The sequence below is a fragment of the Scyliorhinus torazame genome, chromosome 1 (assembly GCF_047496885.1).
Source record: "Scyliorhinus torazame isolate Kashiwa2021f chromosome 1, sScyTor2.1, whole genome shotgun sequence".
In the NCBI taxonomy this organism is placed as follows: Eukaryota; Metazoa; Chordata; class Chondrichthyes; order Carcharhiniformes; family Scyliorhinidae; genus Scyliorhinus; species Scyliorhinus torazame.
The window spans coordinates 159,492,444-159,518,071 of record NC_092707.1 but is presented as its reverse complement, the minus strand read 5'-3'; the positions used below and the strand labels follow the sequence as shown (position 1 = coordinate 159,518,071).

General features: G+C 45.1%; 1 protein-coding gene across 4 annotated transcripts in view; it reads left to right on the top strand.

Annotated features, from left to right (window-relative positions):
* LOC140415638 (phosphatase and actin regulator 4-like) overlaps positions 1-25,628 on the top strand; it is a 372,692-nt gene that overhangs the window by 156,373 nt on the left and 190,691 nt on the right. Inside the window, exon 1 of one of the 4 annotated variants that reach the window (XM_072501077.1) lies at positions 15,869-15,891. The exons of the other annotated variants lie outside the window; for them this stretch is intronic. The gene's annotated coding sequence lies outside the window, so the exon portion shown is untranslated. Of the gene's footprint in view, positions 1-15,868; positions 15,892-25,628 lie in introns of those variants that run through there. 4 annotated transcript variants of the gene reach the window in all.

Below are 25,628 nucleotides of genomic sequence, written 5' to 3'. Positions count from 1 at the left end.
TTTGGACTAATCAGTGATCACATGTATGCTTTAAGCAAAGTTCCTCTTGCTCTCCATTTCATAAATTAACAGCATTAGTGGTTTGGGACGGATGTGATGAGCCATGATTGCTGATTTTAAAATAAATAATTTGCATTTATGTAGCATGCCATCATATGTCTCTGAAGTGAACCACTTTGAAATACAGAGGCTATATTTTATGCGGAGGAGCACAATAGACAGATAACATCCTAAATTATCACATGTGATCTCTGAAATGTCAGCTCTTGGCCTCAGTGGTCGTGCTCTTACCTCTCAGTCAGAGCATATGAATTCAAGTTCCACTGCAGAGACTTGAGTTTTATATATATATATATATATATACAGTAAGTAAGTTGTGTTCCTGAAATTCATGAATTCAAGTGAAACGACTTTAAGTGAACCATGGGTTCCTATACGAATTGATGTAAAAAGCTGGAGTTGAGTTTCTTTGAACCTTTCTTGTCCTGAAATAAAAATGTATAAGATGAAATACTGTACCGCACCATACATGTGCAGCACTGTGCATTCCTAGCTGAAATAACTTGCAAATGAAATAAGTCACTAAACATTTAACAAAAACTATCAATAGAAGGGAGTATGATGCATTGGGGAACAAGCAGGGGAGTGGAAATAGTTGGATAGCTACAGTATTTCAAGGAGTTGGCACAGACATGAGGGGCTGAATGGCTTCCTTCTTTGCTGTATAATTTAATTCTATGATTAGAAGTTGAGGAGTGTGGTCCTCTGATCCTTTCGCTAAACGCCACAAGAACTGTCTACCATATTTTCCCCTGTAAGGCTCAGTACTTAGATGACTTGGTTTCTATCTTCTGCAGCTCTTCCAATCGAAGAGGTAAATGCATTTCTAAAACATCCTTTGGCAACCTTTCACTCATGAAATGCTGCATTATATTTTCACATCTCCTTTGATCTCTAACATTGCACTTTAGTTGCCCTAATGATTTTCTTCCCAAGCATTCTTCACCCTTTGAAGAAAACATTTAATCCTGTGTCACAGGTAGCTACCCAAACCCTTCAATCACCATTAGATGCAGTTCTGGTATTCTATACCTGAGTTTGCATAGATTCATGTTGATAGGATTTCTGTTCATTTACTGTAAGCTGGCCTGTGACACTGACGTGCAACTCCAACACACGCAAATGATGTAAAAATAAAAACAGTAATGCAAATTGGAAGAAAGGTTCCTAAAAAATGTGACTTTAAAATGAAATGGTATTAGACAGGGAGACTTAATGAAAGGGCTCACTATAACGTAGTTTGACAATTCAGTCAGTGCAAATGAGGGGCTGCAGTCTCCTGGTGGATGTAAAGGACCTCATGGCATTGTTTGAAGGACAATGAAGATCAGCTGAAGGCCAGTGTTTATCCTTGAACCAACATCACTTAAAAACATTGCCTGGGCATGTCATAAAATCAAAGAATCATAGAATTTACAGTACTGAAGGAGGCCATTCTGCCCATTGAGTCTGCACCAGCCCTTGGAAAGAGCACCCCACTTAAGCCCACACCTACAACCTATCCCAGTAACCCAACCTAACCTTTTTTCTTTGACACTAAATTACTAAGGGTAAGTTAGCATGGCCAATCCGCCTAACCGCCACATCTTTGGACTGTGGGAGGAAACCAGAGCACCTGGAGGAAACCCATGCAGACACAGGGAGAACGTGCAGACTCCGCACAGACATTGACCCAAATGGGAATCGAACCTGGGACCCTGGAGCTGTGAAGCAACTGTGCTAACCACTGTGGTACCGTGCTGCCCTTTAAATATGTATTTCAATAGTGCTTGTGATTTGGCTGCCACTGTCTATATTATGACAATGACCATGACAAAAAGTACTTCATTGTCTCTGAAACACTGAACTGCCTGAAGTCATGTAAATTCTCCATAAATACAAATCTGCCTGCCTTTTTATGTGTCTCTCCGAATCCCTGTGGCGGGGAGGCGGGACAAATAATTTAATGTCTCATCTGAAGGATGCTGCCCTCCCTCTGTTGACCTGGATTAAGCGCTCAAGCCTTGGGAAATGGGCCTCCTGACTTGGAGTGGTACCAGCTGAGTTGATAACGATGCTGTGTAAAAGTTGATGCTACAATTTGTGTAGCAGCAGTCTTAGTTATATGTTTTTCTTTTCCCCATCTCCTGTGGCAAGATACTCCGGGTTTGTGGATTCTTTGTTCTGTTGATATGATGCCTCATCAACAAACCCACAGCAGTGCATGGGTTTGAAACAGAAATGTGAGCGGCGACCCTCAGTGGAGTAGTGGGACGAGCAATTGGTTACGCATTCTGAGGCAGCAATGGCGGCTGTGGAGCAAAGACTCCTATTTGACAGTCCTGGGATCAGCGAGACTCTTTTAAATATACCTTAATTTTTTGTGTGTCGCCGACACCAAGGAAGAGTCTACAAAATGTTAGGTGTCTTAGTTGTTTCTTGTGCCTGTATCCCTGCTGTTTGAACCTCCACTGTGCTCAACAATTCTCCCCTTGACACCCCACTCGCTCACACCTCACACTCTGGGGGTTTCACCAAGTATGAAGCATTAAAATGGGGTCGCAGCAGAAAAAGGTTTGAGGAGCACTTTTTAAATGTGTGATTATTTTGTTATGTAGAGGATAGCAGATATATCTCTTTTTTTTAAAATTGATGTCTGATTGCTACTGATATTTATCCATAAACCAGCATCTGCAAAACCTGGTTCTGGTTCGATATTTCACCCATGGGCATTCCAGCTGTGGGGACAGGACAGCTATTTGAGATAATAGGAATTCCTGGGCTGGTCTCCCACCTTCTCCAAAGCCCAGGGTGCATAGTGTTACATTTAACTGCCCAGGCCAAGATGAGTGAATTAGATTGAGGATCAGAACTTGGAATTTCTGGTTGCATTACTTGATCCCAAAGCACCATGAAGGCACTGGATAATCCTTGAATAAATGGGTGCTTAATATGATGAAGTCCTGCAGTGTGCTGGTGGGCAGGATGCTATCACTGATCAGGTTCGACTGTTTGTGTAAATTCAAAAGAGATATTGGAATGCAAGTTAGCTCAAAATCTGTGGGTTCTCACCTTCAAAGCAAATTGTTATCTTGAAGATTTCTGCCATTACACTTTTGGAGGTAGTGAGCTCCAAATTTTGCCTGTTGATCAATTGCTTAGGTTTGAAGCTTTCAAATTATGTGGTTCTTCCCACAGACCACTGCTTTTACTGAGCCAAGAGAGCTGGTAGGATCCCTCCTCCAGTCTGTGTGTGTGTGTGTGTGTGTGTGTGTGTGTGTGTGTGTGTGTGTGTGCATGTCTCAGGATGTCTACCTGCCTCTTACCAATACCTCTCCACAGATGGTTAGGAATCCATAGTGGCTGTGGAGCAAGCCGTGAACCGCGCTTTTTAGTGGCCAATGATGTTGATGAAGGTGAGTAATATCTCCAGGCTCACTCCATTCCTGACATTGCAGAAGTCTCCCTTTTAGGCTCCCTTGGAGCCTGCTCTGCCCAAGACTGCAGGAAACTACAAAAGATCGTGAATGTAGCCCATTCCCTCACGCAAACCAGCCCCCCATCCATTGACTCTATCTATAATTCCCGGTGCCTCAGAAAGGCAGCCAGCATAATTAAGGACCCCATGCACCCCGGGTACACTCTCTTCCACCTTCTTCCGTCAGGAAAAAGATACCAAAGATTTGAGGTCACGTACCAACCGACTCAAGAACAGCTTCTTCCCTAATCCCATCAGACTTTTGAATGGACCTACCTCGTATTAAGTTGATCTTTTCTCTACACCTTGCTATAACTGTAACATTATATTCTGCAGTCTCTCCTTCCTTCCCTATGTACGGTATGCATTGTTTGTACAGCATGCAAGAAACAATACTTTTCACTGTATACTAATGTGACAGTAATAAATCAAAAAATCAAATTTACTATTTACGGAGAGATAATACTTTGAGCTATAAAATAAGGGTGATTGAGAGTTCCAGGCTAAACCAATACAGCGGTCACAAAATCATAGAATCCTTACAGTGCAGAAGGAGACAATTTGGCCCAACGAGTCTACACCAACCACCCCGCCCCATCACCATAACCCCACCTAACCTTTTTAGACACCAGGGACAATTTAGAATGGCCAATTCACCTAGCCTGCACATCGTTGGACTGAGGCAGGAAACTCATGCAGACACGGGGAGAATGTGCAAACTCCACACCCGAATTAAACCCGGGCCTCTGGAACTGAGGCAGCAGTGCTAACCACTGCCACCGTGCTGCCCAAGGAAGGAATAATTTGAATCAACTGTGGGAGACTTGAATTTGTGCGGTGCCAAAAGCTGTAGGTGCCCAATAGTATAACCCCCATCCATGCCCACTTGCTCAGTGATCCATGTAAAGTATTTCTGAGATGTGATGAGGTGATATAAAAATGTAAATCTTTTTTTCTTCCTGTATTTTTAAAATTGCTTTTACAGCATTTTGTGTTTGAGGACAAATGCCAGGGGACCATCTTTGGAGAGTATTAATTGTGCACTGGGGTCAGACTGATAAAGGTGTATTGATTGTGTGATCAGTGATTTCTAAGAGCAAATTTCCCCATTGCAAGCAAATATCCAGCATAACTCCCTCTTGTGTTGCAAATGGTAGGCTTGAAGCTTTTGACTTTGTCTGCTGCGACCTGAAGGTGTTTGCTTGTGTGAAACAATGCCTCATGTAATGGTGTTGGAGAGAATCATGCCCCTTTCTGCTTTCCAGAGGAGAAAACAATTGCTGTGTTGCAGCTTGTGATTAGCTTGTCAATCTTTCACTCTGCCTGCTAATTATGGAAGATTGTCCAATGTGTATATAATTTTTTTTGTCCTTTTAAGAGCGAGGGGAAGGAATGCTCTTCAGGTGCTTCTGTATTGATTCTGGGGCCATGTGAGATTACGGTTCAAACAGAGACAAGCAAACGAAGTGTAAAATATCCCTTTGTCCATTTGTGAGCATGCAGCTGCTGACTACAGGGCCTATTGGAGGCCCACTAGGAATGAGGCATGTGTTTCCTGTTCTCTCTGATGGTTGCTTTTGGGATCTAAGGACGGAAAGGTCACTGACTTCATTGGATAATGGGAGTTCAGTTTATTTATAACCCAGGTGCTATTGAAGGTGGGAGCACATCTGCCTTTGTATGTTGTCACTTGTGGAATAAACAGCTCTCTGCATCTCGCTACTTTTGCATGAACTGATCTCCACATGCAACAGGCACTGATAGATGAAATATGTGTCAGTCATGGCTCAGTTGCACTTATCTAAACGGTGCTATTATTCCAAAAACTCAGCACATGGTCACCAGTGTATGTATACTTGTGTAACAACTGAAAAATAATTGATGGGAGACGAGTATATTTGAGATGCTACCCGCAAGATATGTTACATCCAGTCCAGGAACAGACTGGAATGTGATGATTTTGTGTTGTATGTTCCAAGACCTGTGCTGTAGGTTGGGCAGGGAATGTTTACTGGGAGCTGTGTAGTTAAAGGGTAATGTTAGAACAGTCTTCCAGTGACACCATGTAATACAATTGACTTTTCAAAGAATTACATGCATGAGTGCAGCCAGTTGTAATATTGTGAAAAACCAATGTGCCTGAAGAATGATAATGTGACAATGCAGCTCTTTGGCTGTCAATTGTAATTTCAAATGCTATTTAACATGCTGCATTTATTTTATTGATGGCTGACCTTTGAGCAGCTGATACATTGCTTCACAGTGTGCACCAATAATATTTTGCACCCATCTTTCTTTTGTTTTTCCTCTTTCTCTTTTCTTTATCTCTTTCTGCCCCATTCTCTTTCACTCAGACCTTAATCTTAGCTTTTTCTAAAAGACAATAAAATGTTGGACGATAAAATGCAAAGGAATTCAGAGGTCCCTTATGGACTTTCCCACTGTTGTGGTGTAACATGTAAATCACAGGATCATGGATTCTGTGTTGTAACCATGCTATGCTGACAGGCAAGTCAAAGGGTCATTGATGCTGAGCATCTTCCACTAATTCTATTTGTTTCTTACCTATCCATTTGTGAAGAAATCTGCAGATTTGAGTAGACATCTGCTTCCAAGAGGAGGGGTTTTCGCACAAAACGTGGCACAGTTGCAGATTTAAAAATAACAAAACTAAGGGGGCAGCAGGGTGGCGCAGTGGTTAGCACTGCTGCCTCACGGCGCCGAGGTCCCAGGTTCTATCCTGGCCCTGGGTCACTGTCCGTGTGGAGTTTGCACATTCTCCCCATGTTTGCGTGGGTTTCACCCTCACAACCCAAAGATGTGCAGGGTAGGGAATTGCCCCTTAATTGGAAAAAATGAATTGGGTACTCTAAAGTTTTTTTAAAAACCCACAAATGCTGGAAAGTTGGGACAGGCCAGCCAGCATCTGAAACAGGAAGGTAAGTTAAATTATCAGTTGTTGTTCAGGATGGAGGACACCTTTGAGGGCGAGCAAAAAGAGGAAGGAGCTCCAGAGAGCGTTGAGCCATAAATAGGTGTACTCCTTGGTTTAGCTGTGTGCAGATAAAGCTGTGTTCACTTCCTGGGGTTGAACTGAAACTCGTGCTGATACAGTGCTTAAGTTCCTGCAAGCAGTGGTGATTGGTTCGCCATATTCTGGCCAGGGGACACGGAAGGGACATGGAGGAAGATGTTATTGGCCGATCTGGCTTGGATTGGCTGCTCTTATCTGTGGGCAAACTCTCTCTGCATTTTTCACCCTGGTTCTCCCCAGTTACATATCCAAGCCACAGCCTTCAGGCTGTTTGCTAGTTGTACAAGACTTGTCCATAATAACCATCTCTCTTTCTGGGAAAGCATCTCATGTCCTGCTTTGTCCCTGTGTGCAATGATGAATCTGAGAACCAGACAATTACTTTGTTATGTACCCAGAGTACAACTGAGCCATGCAAGAGGCATTTTCTCCACTTGAATTTATTTATTTCAGTTGGCGTGTTGCGTTTGACCTCCGTGCTGTTGCCATAAGGAAGGGAAAGCAGCTGGGCATGCCTTCCTGAATCACAGTCCTGTGGGTGACCATTGCAAGTAAATTGCACGTGTGGATCTATAGAATAAGAAAAAGATTGGGCTTAGCTGTGAGGCAGCAGTGCTCAAATGTCTTGCCAAGAATCACAATCATGTATGCCAAGAAGAGTCACTCGGGGAAAGATGCCAGGGAACACTTGGTATTCATTAATTTGTGCCAGCAAGGCTCAAATGCAGATGGAAAGGAGGAGGAAATAAGATCTTTTAAAAGAATTGGCTAGTTGGATTCTGACCCTAGCTTCCAAAGCAGAATTATAACGACTGCAGAGTCATAATTGTTGAACTCGAGACAAAGAAATACCTGATCCGAGGCTCGCATTCCAGCACTGCTGTGGACAGCCGAGAACTGGAGACATCACTCCAGCAATTCTGTTACTTATTCAGTGGTGAGAACAGGAACCAGACTTAAGCTAGTTCCTAGCTTCAAGTCACAGTGCAATTCTCTCCAATAGTACAATTTTCCAGGGAATCTCAAGATTCAAATACCAGTTACTGTGACGTATTAGCTCCGTGGAATAGATATTGACACAAATGGAGAGGAAATTAAGTCTATCACTGCTGCATTTGTTCAATATAATAGGCTGTAAGCATAATGCAACAGTCTACAGATGCATTTTACACAGGCGGAATCTATCAGCTACTTGAAGACATTGAAGTCTTTCCTGATGAGTAGAATTTTAATGTGCATTTCTTTTTTATTTCTGTTTGTATCGTTGCAGATCTAAAACCAACTACACGATACACTGCTAAGTTTAGTATCCCAATCTTATTTAGATTTCAAGTTGACAGTTCCTCTGAATAATTTGGAAACCACGTTTACAGTGGTGTGTGTTTGCTCACCATCTGTGATTTTTTTTTTCTTCCTGTAGAAATTTATGCACTAATTCTAATATCTTGAAAGCAGTGACTGATATGGTTCCATTGAGACAATCCTCTGGTTCCTTGCTTAAAATTCCATTCTCAATTTGTGAACCTGGATTGTGCGTTGAATCAACAACAGCTGTTGCACTTTGTCACCTGCTGGTGCTTCAAGTCTAGAAACATAGAACCCACACAATGGGATGCAGTTTTAAGGAGCGTGTGTTGGATTAACGAAGCTGAGGGCGGCATGTGGCGCACTGGTTAGCACTGGGACTGCGGCGCTGAGGACCTGGGTTCGAATCCTGGCTCTGGATTACTGTGGAGTTTGCACATTCTCCCAATGTCTGCGTGAGTTTCACCCGCACAACCCAAAGATGTTCTGGTTAGGTGGATTGGCCATATCTTTTTTATTAAAACAGTATAAAATATATACAAGACCAAACAATACAAACACTAATTTTGTGTTGGAGAAACAGGGTACCCTCTCCTCCGTACCAATGTATGGGGAAGGGGGGGGGGGGGGAGGGGGAGGCGGTGGACACTCTGATTATTAAAACAGTTCACAACACATTTCTACAAAAAACAAATGGTACAAGCACTAACGCTAAATTGACCCTTAATTGGAAATGGAAAATAATTGGCTACTCTAAATTTATAAAAGAAAGGATTAGTGAAGCACGGTAGCCAAGTGGATAACACTGTGGCTTCACAGCCCCATAGTCTCAGGTTTGATTGCCCGCTGGGCCACTGTCTGTGCTGAGTTTGCACGTTCTCCTTGTGTCTGCGTGCGTTTCCTCCAGCTGCTCAGGTTTCCTCCCACAGTCCAAAGACGTGCAGGTTAGGTGGATTGGCCATGATAAATTGCCCTTAGTGACCAAAAAAGTTAGGAGGGGTTATTGGGTTACGGGTATACGGTGGAAGTGAGGGCTTAAGTGGGTCGATGCAGATTCAATGGGTCGAATGGCCTCCTTCTGCACTGTATGTTCTATGAAGCAGGCAGCAATGAACAATCAGCAAATTCTTTTGGGTTAGGTCCAGCTCTGCCAGACCTTTCATAGTGGAGGAACAGCTGAAGATAAACCCATTCCCACAGGTGAAGACCTTGCAGAAGGGGCCCTTGAATACTAATCAGCAGCTAATTATCCTTTTTCTTCCTTGCCTCCCCTCCTACCTTTACCTAATAGATGTTGAAGACATGTGAAGTACCCCACTGCTGCCCATTTCTGCTCAGTACAGCAGTTAAACCCTTGACTTTGGGCTGGAATACTTAGTTCCACAATGGAGAATATATTTGCCAACTAACTGACTGGGGAAGTCCAATAATTGTATTTGAATCTACCTCTGCAAATGATGAAAGTGTGCGGGTGGTAATTAAATTTGTTTCTCTTCTTTGCCCTCCCTGGTGAAGTTGTAGTAGGGGGACAAATGTAAAGATTTTTCCCTTTTGGAAGGTTGTTGTGCAATCTGTGTATAGAACAATCCAGTGATGGCCACTGTTTGTTGCTCAGAAGCTTTGGCATGTGGCAGCTATGAGATCTGCTTCATGCCCTTGGAGCTGTGTTTCTTGCCTTGCTTTTTTAATCAAACTTGAAAGCTTTTGTATGGCAGCTAGCACATTGTAAAAAGCCGTTTGCAGCTTGATCATGGGGATGGGAACAGCACGAGTGTCTGTCATCAAATAGCTGCGAGTCTGAACAGGTTTGTTTAAAAAAATTTTTAAATAAAAATTGATTCGGGTGGGATCTCAAACCTTCTCTTGTCAAATGTTCACTTTTGCAAACCTGTGGGAAATGATTAAATTTTAGATGCTGACTCACCAACAGCTGCCATGCTCACTTTCAATTAATTTTACAACACAGCAGAAATTACTTTGGGCACGACCGTAAACTAGCGTGCATGTGGCACAATCAGGCAAAATCATTGTTCCGATAACGTTGATTTACATTGTGCATTCCCGGACATGTAATCTCATGAGTATGCGTTGGGTCAACATCATTTGATTGTAGACAAGTTTCTGTTCGAGTCTGGTGTTTGCGCGCATGATGGATAAGGGTACGGCTGTTGCAGTTGTGAAAATAATCTTGGACTTTTGGGCTAATTGGATTTGATGTTTCCGTAAACAGGAAATACATTCGAGGTCTGACTTACTTGAAAAAGAAGACAATGGTGGTGTTAGAATGCAAGCTGTCTCCAATTACTTGTAGTGATCTGTTTTTAATTGCAGAGCATTCAAAATCCTCTGCTTCCTTGATGGTGCCGTTTGTTGCTGAAGTTCGAGTGCCCTCACCCCTCTGGTCCCCTATTCGAGTAGTCACGCCAGCCTAGATGGTGAATGTCGGGATGATATTTGACCACAGCAGGCCATCCTGGCCCTCCCCTCACCTAACAATCTCATCCGACATTCAGATTTAACAGGATACTTATCAACCCAGGAAAATACATTTTCTCCCCTTAGCAAAGGTGCCAAGGTAATTGATATTGTCAACACAGGTGAAGAATTAAACCTGGAATTTTGAACCTTGGACTTGGTATGGACTGAAGCAAGTGTTTATCTATTGCTTAATTTTGAAGTTTTCAAAACTTTCACAGGGTCTACACAAGAAAGGTAATGAGTTTGACAAGTGAAATTCTTGAAGAAAATTGTAATGGGTAGAAAATTAAATGATACGCCTATCAATAATGTCAAAGCTAACCCTTCCATGGAATACAATAATTTATGTAAAAATAAGCGATGTTAATCAAGGCTTCTATTTGTCATTATAGCCTCTCAGAAAGTTAAATATTTAATTATGGCAGATATAGGAAACAGGCCAATAATACAAAGATACAAACTTATGGAAACAAAGTTCAAAGAGCCTGTACCTTATTTCACCTGTTAGCCACCTTGTCATTAAGGAATGCATGTAAGTGTCATCATTAGTATTAAGTAGCAAGTTAGAGGAAATAGCTTGCTCCCAGAGCGCTTCTCTGTTGACTAACCACTTGATCATCGAATCAAAATTGTTATCGCCATTGAGTAATTTCTGACCACTCCTATATTCTAAGTGGTTAACAATTTTCTTCAAATTGTCATCTTGTTCACTGCCACCCTTGGTCAGTTTGGTGATTTATCTGCTGGCCGTTTTTCACTCCTTTTCTTTTGAGGTACCCTCTGGAGCAGGGTTTTTCCAAGTGCGAGTAGCGACCCGCAGGTGGGTCATGGATGGGTATCAGAAGGGTCGGGAAGCCTGTGGCCGACAACAATTAAGTAATTCATAGGGAAAAGCTGCTCCCCTGTAAAAACGAGGTTTTGACAAGCCATTAACTCAATCTGACTTGGAGGTAACACCACTGACGGTGCAGGTTTGCCATGGCTGCCGACACATTCGCGCTCCCGAGCCTTTACATCAAGCCACACGACAAGCCTCAACCATTTCTCTCAATGACCACCCGTCTACAGCTGTGGCTGCTGCTCAAATGGTGCATTCAAAATACGTTCTCGTCTCAATAATCCCGCCCCCATCTGTTCCTATAGCAACAATCCCTAGGTGTCAGCATAAAGGAATATTTGATTGAAAGACAGGCAGAAAGAGCTTTAATTTCCTTGTCCTTGCAACAATCATTAGACTTTTAATTCCAGATGTTTATTGAATTCAAATTTCACCATCTGTTGTGGTGGGATTACCCTGGGACTCAACCAGTCCAGTGACAATACCGCTGCACTACCATTCCCCTCCGGCTTCGGAAATCTGAAGCACAAGGCCACTCCGGAGTCCTCATTCAGGATTCTCTTAAAGTTAACATGCAGGTTCAGTTGGCAGTTAGGAAGGCAAATGCAATGTTAGTGTTCATTTGAAGAGGGCTAGAGTACGAGAGCAAGGATATACTTCTGAGGCTGTATAAAGCTCTGGCCAGACCCCATTTAGAGTATTGTGAGCAGTTTTGGGCCCCGTATCTAAGGAAGGATGTGCTGGCCTTGGAGTGGGTCCAGAGGAGGTGCACAAGAATGATCCGGGAATAAAGGACTTGTCATATGAGGGCGGTTGAGGACTCTGGGTCTGTACATCAGCTTAGAAGGATGGGGTGGGGGGGAGGAGGGGAGCGCATTGAAATTTACAGAATACTGAGAAGCCTGCATAGAGTGAACATGGAGAGGATGATTCCACTAGTCGGAGAAAATAGAACCCGAGGGCACTGTCTCAGACTGAAGGGGCGAACCTTTAAAACAGATGAGGAGGAATTTCTTCAGCCAGAGGGTGGTGAATCTGTGGAATTCTTTGCCGCAGAAGGCTGTGGAGGCCAAATCACGGAGTGTCTTTAAGACAGCGATAGATAGGTTCTTGATTATCATAGAATTTACAGTGCAGAAGGAGGCCATTCGGCCCATCGAGTCTGCACCGGCTCTTGGAAAGAGCACCCTACCCAAGGTCAACACCTCCACCCTATCCCCATAACCCAGTAACCCCACCCAACACTAAGGGCAATTTTTGGATACTAAGGGCAATTTATCATGGCCAATCCACCTAACCTGCACATCTTTGGACTGTGGGAGGAAACCGGAGCACCCGGAGGAAACCCACGCACACACGGGGAGGATGTGCAGACTCCGCACAGACAGTGACCCAAGCTGGAATCGAACCTGGGACTCTGGAGCTGTGAAACAATTGTGCTATCCACAATGCTACCGTGCTGCCATCTGCTAACAACGGGATCAGGGGTCACAGGGAAAAGGCAGGAGAATGGAGCTGAAAAACATATCCGCCATGATTGAATGGCAGATGGGCCTAATGGCCTAATTCTGCTCCTATATCTTGTGGTCTTATGCTCACGATTGTTCCTTAACAGACACTGTAGGAGATAAACCCGTCTCCACTTTACCCACATTCAAAAATTGAAGGCCAGGAAAAGACCAGCTTCTCATCAATCCTGCCCCACGCCATCGTGACTAAATACTTTTCACCCCTCCCATAACCCTGTGACCACCTGGAAGAGATGGAGAAAAAAAACGCACAAAGTATCCTGGGGACCAATAAGGATGAAAAAATGCCACAATATACAGCCTCCCTCTGTTCCTGGAAGCCAGCCCGGAAGATCACATCCTTGTGATGCAGCTTCAACTGAGATCAGCAAAACAAGGGCTAGCAATCCAACTTGGGTCAGTGGCATAACGTGGGCAGTATCAATCAGCCATCCTTTAAACCTACTGGCTGATATAACTTAATTGACTTCAATCTGGAATCTGATCTCGAATGTTTTCTTGTTCCAAGCTGCCATGATCAATTGACCCATCCAGGGAGGCAGCTACTGCACTCCTCTTTTAAATGGAGCTGTACATTTATTTTAGGGCAAATAAGGTTAATTTAGAAGAAGACCTCCAAATTTGTGTTACTATTTGTTTTTTGCCTGGTTTAACCTGTCTCTATGACTAAGCTGTTGGCCACTTTTTCTCATATCCCCATGCGTGTTTTGGTGTCAAATTGTTTTTGATCACCCCTGGGAAACACTTCAGGAAGTTTTACTCTGTTAAAGATGTATAATTCCGAGTTGCTTTAAATGTCAAATGCTGAGAACAACTCTGGAAGCCAGTTATGAATTTTGAAGTAATGATTGACAATTTCCGTGTTGGAAACTAGCCCACAATTCATGCAAAGTTCTTTGTCTGTGTCAGCAAAAGCACTATACAGGTTCACTGGTGTTTACTTCAGCTGTTAAGCAGTACTGCAGTGTGATCATATAATTTTTATGACGGGTTTGTACATTAGGGCAGGTATTCCTGTTGGCAGACTGGTATTGGGCAGCAGATGACTTGTAATGTGAAGTCATGAGAATTTGCTGCTTTAGGCCAGGCTCATTATTGGCTGGTTACTGTGACTTTGAGCAGTGTTTTGGTGCCAAAAATGTTGACATCAGTTCCCTTCATCTCTCCCTATTTATGGCTTGGAAGAGGGAAGTGAACGTACTATTGCCAAGTTTCCGGATGAAACAAAGATAGGTGGAAAGACAAGTGGTGAGGAGGACAAAGAGTACACAGAGCATTATAGATATTAGGTGAGTGGGCAAAAACTTGGCAGATGGGATATAATGTAGGTAAATTTGAAATTATGCACTTTGGTCGGAAGAATAAAAGAACTGAATATTTAAATGGAGACAGCTACAACACTTGGATTTGAGGTCCTCATAAGCCACAATAAGTTAGCATGCAAGTTCAGCAGATAATAGGGAAAGCAAGTTATTGGCTTTCCATTCAAAGAGAATGGAGTATAAAAGTAGACATGTCTTGCTAAAACAATACAAGGCACTAATTAATTAGATCACTTAATGATACTGTGAACAGTTTTGGCCCCCTTATCTAAGGAAAGATATACTGGCATTGGAGGCAGTCCAGAGAAAGTTCAAGAGGTTGACTCTGGGTATGGAGGAGGAATGTTCTTCTGAGGAGTGGTTGAGTAGGTTGGGACTGTACTCATTGAAGTTTAGAAGAATGTGAGGCGACCTTATTGAGACATGTAGGATTTTGAGAGGGCTTGACAGAGTAGATGCTGAGAGGATGTTTCCTCTTGTTGGAGAGTCTCGGACCAGAGGGCAAAATCTCGAGTAAAATGCCCATTTTAGACAGAGGTAAGGGGGAATTTCTTCTCTTGAGGGTAGTGAACCTGTGTAATTCTTTAAGCACAATTCAGGTCGCCACACAACCAGAAGGAATAGGAGGCTTTGGAAAGGGTGCAGAGGATGTTTACCAGGATGTTGCCTGGTCTGGAGGGTGTTAGCTATGCGGAGAGGCTGAATAGACTCGGACTGTTTTCATTAGAACGACAGAGGCTGAGGAGCGACCTGATGGAAGCCTACAGGATTATGAGAGGCATGGATAGAGTGGATGGACAGGCACTCTTTCCCAGGGTGGAGGGGTTAGTCACTAAGGGGCATAGCTTTAAGGTCCGTGGGGAAAGGTTTGGAGGAGATGTGCGGGGCAGGCTTTTTTACACAGAGGGTGGTGAGTGCCTGGAACGCGCTGCCAGGGGTGCTTGTGGAAGCAGATACATTAACAACGTTCAAAAGGCATCTCAACAAATACATGGATAGGATGGGTATACAGTGATGTGGCACTAGGAAGTGCTGGAGGTTTTGGTCAAGGGTGGTATCATGACTGGTACAGGCTTGGAGGACTAAAGGGCCTGTCCCTGTGCTGTTTTGATCTTTGTTCTTTATTATGGGGGTAGGGTGGGAAAGTGGAGTTGAGGATTATTTCAGGTCAGTCGTGACCTCATTGAATGGCGGAGCAGATTTGATGGCGAAATGGCCTCCCTCTGCTCCTAGGTCTTATGCTACACTGAAAACACAATGTGTTGAATAGGGTAGGCATAGAGAAGATGTTTTGTCTTGTAGGGAGACCAGTCCTAGATACAATAAAAACAAGATGGTCTATAATAAAATCCAAAACGAATTGGTGAAATTTTTTATCTAAGTAGTGGTTAAAATGTGTAACTTGTTACGACAGGAAGCAGTTGAGGTGAGTTATTTCTATGCATTCAAAGGGAAACTAGATAGTTGCAGTTGAAAGAATAGGATATGTTGATGGAGTTAGGTTCATGTGGAGAATCAACACTGGCTTGGCTGGAATAATCTGTTTCTATATTGTAAATTATTTGATACTTCGTAATCACACTGTCTCTTTAGTTCAGCTTAATCTTTCCAAGAACCTGGAAAATGTACCTTCCTTCCATCTACGATGCCCAGACTTGAAGAAACAAATTGGGGATTGCTTAATCAATATTGCATGATTATCCTGTCTTTTTACTCTTGCCAACCTTGATATCTTGTATTGTAGGTATGGCCCTCCATCTCCGGATTATCAATAAAAAGGAACAATGTTATTGGGAAAGTACAGCTCTTTCATAAAGTAATTGGAAGCAACTGATTGATCAGCAAGTGTAGCGACCTAATTGTAGAAGGTAATCATTTCGGAACAACCAGTGTAGTTGGCTCCTGGAACCATATGAATTACTTCAGACACTTTAGTAAATTTTCAGACCTCCATTTCCCTTCTTAGCTCTTTATTGGCATTATATTGTGTCAAAACTTGTCGCTGCACCCAAATTTTGCATGGTGATAATTTGTTTACTTCATGGTAATTTTAAAGATTAATGTTATTGCTGCACTCTAACCCTTTCCTGCAATACTTCTCACGCATTGTTGATTGGTAATTGCGGCACTGGCAGATGAGAGCTCAGATTAAATGGGTCCATTTTGTACTGCAGTTTGTTTTCTCTCTTTTTCTATATAAATCTGTGATTAGCATCTTGCAATCAACTTTTTCCAGTTGGAACCCCCAGGTCCATTTTATAGTGGAAATTTATAAATATCACGCTATTCCCTCCCCCACCCCAGTGTCACCACTGGCTGGAGGGCGCAGTTGCAGTGTGTCAAATTTATATAGGCCCTTTCCATTACAAATATCCTAAGAATTTATTATTACAATAAATAAAAATAAGGACAAACTGACTTTAAAATTGAGACTGATTCAAACCTCTCTGCTTCACCTCCCAACATTTGGTATTGAGCCTCCTTACAAAGAGGCATTTATTTTAAAACACGTACAACTTTCAGTTCAATTGTGCGGAAATATGATTTCTAGTTTTCTGAACATATTGCACGGAACAAACATACACTCCCCTACTCTGCACGTTTGTATGATTTGTACAGCCTTGTCAGTGTCTCTGGACATGACTGGCTAGTAAACTAGATTTCTCTTGTTCCTTCTGCATAATATCACACGAGATGACCTGGACAGAGATGTGCTTCACATGAGAACTGGTTCCTTTCATCATTTTTATATTTTCTGCAGTATGATCTTATGTCAAAATTACTGTATTGAGTAGTGCCTTTTCCGAGTTTCAGTAAAGCATGGTGGCAGGGTCAAATTTTCATTGGAGTCCATGTGAACTTTGAAAAGTATTGAGTAATACTATTACAGGTTTTGTTTCAGGATATGGCTGTGTCAGCAGTAATGACATAAGCTCTACAATACCGAAAACAACCTGCGTTTTTGGAGCTTCTCTCAAACATCAAAGCATCTAGTGCAATGAGGAAGAACAAGATAGAGATAACATGAGGGACATTAATGAATTGGATAACGAGCTGAAGACACGTTAAAGAGATTTCTGAAAGCAGGCAGGGTGGCAAGGAAAGGCTTTAGTGGTGGGGGCGGTAGAGCGGGAGGTGTGTGGATCTGATTAGAGAATGGATGGCCACTGGTACAAATGGAGTGAGGTGTTGTCTCGTCACAAGTTGCAAAGCAGCAGCTCACTGAGGTAGGCTATTGTGAGGCAACGAGAGATTTGAAATTAATGTGGTGGGAAAGGGGGTAGCTGGTGCGCCTTTGGGAGTGAATTGCAAGACTCGAGGGCTTGGGTTTCAATGAGTTGGAATTTATGAATATTTGATACCGGGAGGCCAAATAGAAGGGCAGTGGAGAAGTCAGGAAGTGTTTTGCAAGTCCTGTTGTGGTGTGTTTTCTTTATGAAAGTGATCCTAGTGCAACACGGTGGTGCAGTGGTTAGCACTGCTGCCTCACGCCGCTGAGGTCCCAGGTTCGATCCTGGCTCTGGGTCACTGTCCGTGTGGAGTTTGCACATTCTCCCTGTGTTTGCGTGGGTTTCGCCCCCACAACCCAAAGATGTGCAGCGTAGGTAGATTGGCCATGCTAAATTGCCCCTTAATTGGAAAAAATTAATTGGATATTCTAAATTTTTTTTTTTTAAATGGAAGTGATGCTTAGTAGTGGTTTTTCTTTGTGTGGGGTGGCACAGTATTTGGCATGGCTACCTCAGTGCCAGGGTCCTGGATTGATTCCAGCCTTGGGTGACTGTCTGTGGAGTTTGCATGGTTTCCTCTGGGTGCTCCGGTTTCCACCCACAGTCCAAAGATGTGCAATTTAGGTGGGTTGACCGTATCTTTTTATTAAAACAGGAAAAAAATTGACCATGCTAAATTGCTCTTTACTGCCCAACGATGTGCAAGTTATGGGGTTGCAGGATATGGCAGGGGATTGGGCCTAGGTAGGTAGGGTGCCCTTTTGGAGGATCGGTGAAGACTCGATGGGCCGACTGGCCTTCTACACTGCAGGGATTCTATGGATTCTACATTGCAAGGGTAACAAAGCATTTTGGGATGTCCTAAGCTCATAAATGCAAGCCTTTCTCACTATTTCTCAATTGTGCTCATTCTGTCATCCCCATCATTCAATAGTGTTGCTCTTATTAGCCTTCGTTTTATTAGCTCTAATTCTGTCACCTTTGCTCACGAGTCGCCAGGTATCTTTCTGATACCGCCACGTGGTTCAAGCTCAAGTCATGATTAATAAGACAGCACACCGCTTAGTAAATGTTAAATCAACGATCATTTATTATATACAGCAATAAATACTTGTACAATAATACTACCTCTAGACTATTACCTACCACTAAAGGCCAATACTTAACTTTGGTGATGGCCCACCAGGTCAGGGAAACAAATGGCTTATCGAATTGGGTCTGGCCTGCGGGATTCAAAAAGGCTGGTACGGGTCGATAGTCTGCAACACCTCTCTGGTAGCGATCGCTGGAGTAACACTTACTTGTTCTTTCGTCGAAGGGTCTCGAAGGTTGCGAGTAGGAGAAGAAGGGAGAGAATGTGGTCGATCTGAACTTGGCCCCTATCTTTATAGGGCCCAGGGGCTTCCCGCCTCTCGGGGCGGACCTTGACCCTAAGTCCCAAGTGATTGGACTTGTTCCCAATCATTGGTTTCGGTATGCACCAATAATGGGGCGATTCCTTGATCGGGGGGTGGTCGTTCGCCTGTCTTTGTCTCGGCCACTGCTGGCGCCGAGAGGTCTGGCCCGGCATTCAATTGCTAATATGTTGCAATTGTTCCCGCGGATAGCCGATTAAACTGCAGATGTCTGGGTTGATGTGCTGCTAATGGTCACAGGTATTGATCTGGGCCGACTTCCCCAGAGCCGAATACGCTATTCTGTCTGCAGCTGTCCGTTTGTGCCCTGTTGGCTACTTTTCCCATCAGCCTTTTCGGTTAGCCATTTTATATCGGGTTTTGGCCAAATTAATCGGTAATCAGCCATTTTAGGTGGCTACATTCCCTACTTGTGATCCTAACGCGAAGCGTGAAGGATCACCTAAATTTTGTCCTTTCCGTTCCCTGACAGTGGGGGACACCTCCTACATGGCCACTACTCTGACCCTAGCTATGCACAAAAATTTTACCTTAACAACTCTAAGGATGCTAGGTCAGGCAGGTGCATGCATCTACAAAATAAAAACTTGGAACCTCTAATTTTACCTAAATACACTATACTCACCAAACATTGCATTATTCTAACTTCCTAAAACATACAACAACAATCATAACATTCAATATACTCTTTCCTGGCTTGGCAGTCAAGCTCAGGGTCATACATTTTTTTGTTTATGGGGGTTTTGTACATTTTTTTTATTTACAGAAAAACGCAAGTGCATGTTCTTTATTATTGTATTATAGGTCGCGGGGGTCTGGTCATACCCGAATATAGGGGATCGGATCCGATATACCGGGGTTCGAGCACGGTACGCTCTCCTTCTCCATTTGCGGAGGCGCATAGTCTGCACTGCACAGCAGAGTATCGCCAACGCTAACAGTGCTTCGATCACGTAGGACAGGGAGTACCAGGTTATGAACCTGGCACACCAGAAAGATGCAGTGTCGCTGGTGACTGGGCTTTGGGTACTGCGGGGCAGTGAAACATTAATGGCAGGGGGGTTTGGAGTAATGGGGTCCGCGTTCCCGCGCAACCAAATGTCCAAAAGAAAGATTTTGATCACGATGAAAGAAGTCCTCATGGCTGTCCTCTTTCCTTTTCCTTCTTGTGTTCTTTTGTTTTCTCCGGTCCTGGAGCTTCTGGAGTTCTGTAAAACAAGCATAGTATCTGTAACTACCTTGGTATAATATCCGGTATGTTAATGTGTCTGTCCTTTTTGGGGCCAATTATACCCTTATAATTGGTCACTATGGGTGACTCCCTCATTTTCTTTTTTCTTCAAACCAAATTTTAGGACACGGCACACTCCCCAGTGAGGGACCAGTGCTGATTTACCATCCAAATGTTCTAGGATGTAAATAGCAGATGGCTGCAACCTAAAGGTCGCCAAAAAAAAAAAAACTTTTTGAGATGAAATGTCAAATGAGGTGCGTATGGTCCGCGACGGGTAAGATTTGGATGGAGTCCCCGGGTAGGACGGCTACCAATGCCGTATCTCCCCTACCCGAGCGTGTTTGACCAACAGGGGGGTCCCCAGGCAGGGCGGGTCTCACGCCGTTTCTCCACTGCCTGAGCAACCGACAAGAACGGGCAAAAATGCAGTCATCGTGGTGGGGCTGCTATAGTGATTCTACCCTTGAATCAGAAGAGCAGTTATGATCGGGCGTCTGGTGAGCAGGTTTCTGCTGAAGTGTCTGCAGACAAGCTAGTTCCATTGAACAAGCGTCTGGTCTGTTGACCAGGTATCTGTAGACAAGTTGGTACCACTGAACAAGCGTCTGGCCGCGGTGGGTCTCTGAGGGCAAGAGCTCAGAAGTTTCAGGTGAATGGGTGTGTGACAGTGAGAGAAATTCTCCTGCCAGACAAACAACATAAAACAAACGTACGAACAACATAAAACATCCTGCAGGTTCCATCAGGAAGGACAACACTTCTCCCAAGCGTTTCCTTTCAGCATCATGTGGACACCTCAGTTCTCTGTTGCGAACAGGGTCGCAAAGGGCTTGGCGGCTTGGGAGTCAGACCCGAGGTCGTCACCTTCTCCCGGGTGCCAAACTCTGGAGTGAATTAGGGCGGAAAGGGCTGCGTGGTGAGAGTTGGGGTCGTCCTCGTTGTTGCAGACGAGTCTGCAGGAGTTGTCGCGGTGCCAATGAGTTTCGTCGAGTTGTGTGGGGACAAAGTCGGGGTCGTCCGTGTGGTTCGGTGGTCGGTGGTGGGATTTGTTTAGAAAAGTGATCATGAAGGGATCACTGGAGTCGAAATCGGAGTCGCTAGGTGTGGGTCCTGGTGCATGGGGATAGTAGGGAGGCGTGCTGTGGCTATCGTCCGAATCACAGTCGCTGTCTCTGCTGCTGCAGTCTGTGGGCATTCCGGGGCGGAGTGTAGATTTTGGGGGTGGAGTCTAGGGCGAGTCCATGTCTGGGCTGGACGTGGTGGGGGTTGGTTTGGTTGCGTTGGCTGTGGGCGGGGTTTGGTCTGCTGCGTCAAGCATGACGTGGTGGGCGTGGTTTGACTGGGCCCCATAAGCCTTTAACTGGTTTATGTGAAACCACGCAGTCTTACCATTTGGGTATTTGATTTTATATACCGATGGGCTTACTTTATCCGTAATGGAGTACGGACCCGAGTATTTCGGAGACAGGAATGTGCTGGGGTTATACACAGACAACATCACTTGTCCTATATCATACTCCGTTGCATGTACTGCCTGATCAAAACAGGCCTTGCTCTGTTTTCTTTTGGTGCCCAGTTTAACAGCGGCTGCTAACTGAGCCGTTTTTACATTCGCAACTAATTGCTCAACGGCTTTCTCGTGGGTGAGGGCCATAACTTCAGGGCTGGTCAGGTCTAAACCTAACAAGTATTCTGTCCCTTTCATGGGGCGTCCGGTCATGAGGGTGTGTGGGGTGTAACCTGTGGAGGTGGAAACAGTGTTACGCAAAAACATCAGCGCAAAGGGGAGGACTGAATCCCAAGTGGTGTTGTTCTGCTGGACCATTTTTTTGAGGGTGGTTTTTAGGGTCCGATTCATGCGCTCCACTATACCACTCGACTGTGGGTGGTACGCAATGTGGAATTTTTGGGTTATGCCAAATATCGTGAGGACATTCTGCATGAACCGTCCCGTAAAGTGAGAACCTTGGTCCGATTCCATACTGCGGGGGAGTCCCCATCTTGTAAAGATGTGGTGTGTTAGGATCTTGGCTGTGGTTTTCGTGGTGTTGGTGTGGGCTGGAAATGCTCCCTTTGTAAAAGGGTCTATGACCACCAGAACATATTTATAGCCATTCCTGCAAGGGGACAATGGACCTATAAAATCGATCTGGAGGTTAGTCCAGGGGCCATTAACGGGTCGGGTGTGGCTGAGTTGTGCCTTTTTGGCATATCTATCTGGGTTGTTCTGTGAGCAGATGAGGCAATTCTCAATGTAATGGGATACATCTTCCTTGAGACTTGGCCACGAGCAATGCTGTTTGAGGTGGGTTGCGGTGGGATCGATTCCCTGGTGTCCATGACCATCATGGAATAAACAGATTAATTGGTTTCTATCCTGCTCAGGAACTACATAAAGGGTGTCCTTTAGCACCACACCGTCATGTGTGGTTATCGTATTTCTGTACCTCTCGTATGAGGCTGGAAACTTCCCTTTCGCAATGTCAGTGAGAGCGCTATCCTGCTTCTGGGCCTCTACTAGATCTTCGATTCTAGTCTGCGTGACCTGAACTGCACTCACTGGCGCACTCACTGGGGTGCTTTCGGAGGGCTTCCAAAAGTACCCATGCCTGGATCCTGCCTTAGCCAGTGAGTCGGCTTTTACATTTCCAGGGAGGGGAGGAACGATGGTGGCTGCGGACTTTTATAATGCCAAAAGTCCTGTCCTTGGCTTTTTGCAAAATATGGCGCTGTAATGGGGCTGAGGGGAGGGGTTTCCCATCCGCGGAAACAAATCCTCTTGTTTCCCAGAGGGGCAGAAATTTGGTGAGGCAGTTGCAGACGTATAGGCTGTCTGAATATATGTCTGCTGGGCTGGGGAAGGAATCTGGGTGCTCTACAATGTACGCGATGGCCGCAAGCTCTGCTGCCTGCGCGCCTAAGTGTCCGGGTAATTTTAATGCGATTTCCTCGAGGGCGCGTCCCTGCGCGTCCTCCACATAAATCCCGCAACCTGTTATGCGTTGCCCATCCAGGACTGTGGAAGATCCATCCACATAGATCCTAATGGGATCACACGTGTCCGGGTGAGGGGGGTTCTGAGATGGAGTGGCTAGTTTTCTGGGGGGGTGTTTTAGCTATAAAGGGGCCTGTATTATGGTGGGGCGAGATGATTTCACACTCATGGGGGATTCCGGGGTACTGTAAATTGTCCGCTAAGTATGTGTGAGTCTTTGTCCGTTTGACTGTGATGTCCCGTCCTTGTAAGAGAAGGGTCCACCTAGCAGCGCGGATTTGGCTGACGGTACCGTCTTTAAGTCATCCGTCCAGTAAAAGTTGGGTGGGGGTGTGCTCGGTCAAAATGGTGATGGGGTTCAGTCTGGTAATGTATGAGAAGTACTGGACTGCCCAGAAAACTGCGAGCAGGTGCCTCTCACAGGCTGAGAATCCCTGCTCCACAGCATCTAAAATTCGGGAGGCCTAAGCCACGGGTCTTAGCTGGTCGTGCCGTTCCTGCAGGAGCACGGCTGAAAGGGTGCGGTCTATGGTCGCTACCTCTACTGCGTAAGGGGACAGCGGGTCTGGAACTTGTAGTGCGGGGGCGGCTATGAGCGCCTGTTCTAATGATTCCACAGCATCCGTATGCTGCGGAAGCCATTCCCAGGGGGCTCCTTTCTTGAGGAGGTCTGAGAGGGGCGCTGCCTTGCTGTCGAAACCGTCGATGTGGTTTCGGCAGTAGCCAACCAGTCCTAAAAACGACCGGAGGGCTGAAACGTTCTGGGGAAGGGGCAATTTAGCGATCAAGTCAATTCTTTTGTGCTCGATCTCGCGTTTGCCGTGTGTGATAATGGTATCCAAATATACCACTTTTTCTTCCAATATCTGGGCCTTTTTGGGGTTTACTTTACATCCAATGGAATGTAACAATTCCAGGAGTTCGGACAGAAGCTCAATGTGCTCTTCCTTAGTGTCTGTCTGCAGTAGTAGATCATCTACATACTGTACCAGCCATTCGGGGCGAGAAAATTTTGCTAGTCCATTTGCCAGCTGTCGGTGGAAAATGGGGGGGAGTTGTGGAAGCCTTGTGGCAGGCATGTCCACGTGTACTGCTGCGCTCTGAAAGTGAAGGCAAATTTGTACTGGCACGCCTTTGCCAATGGAATGGACCAGAATCCATTACTGACGTCCAAAACCGTGAAATATAGGGCATGGAGTCCCTGTTTGAGCATGGTCTCGGGACTTGTTGCAACGGTGGGTGCTGCTACGGGGGTGACTTTATTGAGTTTCCGATAATCAATGGTCAAGCGCCATAATCCGTCGGGCTTCCTTACTGGCCAAATCGGGGCATTATTAGTTGAGGCTACCGATCTTAGGACGCCTTGCTCTAATAAGCTTTCTATAACCTTTAGGATTTCTCCCTCTGCTTCTAGGGGGAATCCGTACTGTTTTTGGGGTCTAGGGTCCGGTTCTGTTACTTGTACGGAGCCAGTCATCCGTCCACAGTCGTGCTTGTGGGTCGCGAATGCTGCCCTGTTCTTTTGCAGGACTGCCCTAACCTGCCGGTCCGTGCTGAGTGTGGTGGGGTTGAACCAAAACTCGCCTACTGCGCTAATTTTGTTCACATAGTCACCAATGTTGAGCGTTGCGGGGGCTCTAGCGGATTTCGCCATCTTCCAGACACACTGGTTGACTGGATCGAAAGAGAGGTGGTGGGAATTCATGAAGTCGATTCCCAAAATGTGTTCTGCTGTTTGGGGCTGGTCGACTAAAACTACGGGGTGTTTTGTGTTAATGGTTCTGATTTGGATGGGTACAGGGGCTGTGATGTGTCCCTGCTGTGAGTGGCCTGTGAAGCCGCTGAGGGTGATAGTGGCTGTAGTGGGCCACCTGTCCTGACAAAGGGTAGAGGAATTTATGGGGGTGCGGGACCCTCCTGTGTCCCAAAGAAACTCGATAGGCTATCCCCTAATTTTTGCTGCTACTACGGGTCGTCCTGACCTGTCCCAAAGGGTATCGCAGACCCAACTTGGGGAGCCTGTACACCGTCAGTCCGTTCCGGTCAAGTCTGCCTGATCCGACCGGGTGCTAACGCTATGTATGGGCTCTGTCTTTTTCTTACTGAGAGTGCCTGTCTGTTGGGCTCTCTGTGTCTTTTTAGGGGCATTGCACTCTTTGGCAAAATGTCCCAACTGTCCGCAGTTGTAGCATTCTTGTGGTTTTGCTGGGGGGCTGCTCTTTCCCTCATTTACCCAGGCGGGGTAGTGGAGAGTGGTTCTTACTGCCTGCACGTCTGCGGCGGCTTGTTTTTCCTCGGGGGTTTTAGCGGCGGGTCGATTGTGAACAGACTGCTCCCAAACGCGGGACAATCTTTAAACCACCCACTTCTCATTTTGACCCTCCTCCGAGGGGTCATAATTACTACAGGCATGCTGTCCTGCTTCTGTGGCATGGGAGATAAGGGTGCGGGTCCATTTGGCCATATTGTCTGCGGACAAATGGGCACGGTCTACGTTTCCGAAAACGGCTTCAAAGTGAATCCAAAAGCGTCCTGCGAACGCTGTGGGGTGTTCAGACGACTTCTGTCTGCACTTATTTAGGCCATCCACGGGGTCACCCTGGTTTTACCCGATCGCATCCAGGATCGCGGTATGCATTTCTGCAAGGGTGCCTCCTCCTACGTTCTGTGGGTCGGGAAGGGCTGCTGCTACCGATGGGTCTAAATTTAGAACCATGAGCTTTCCATGCTC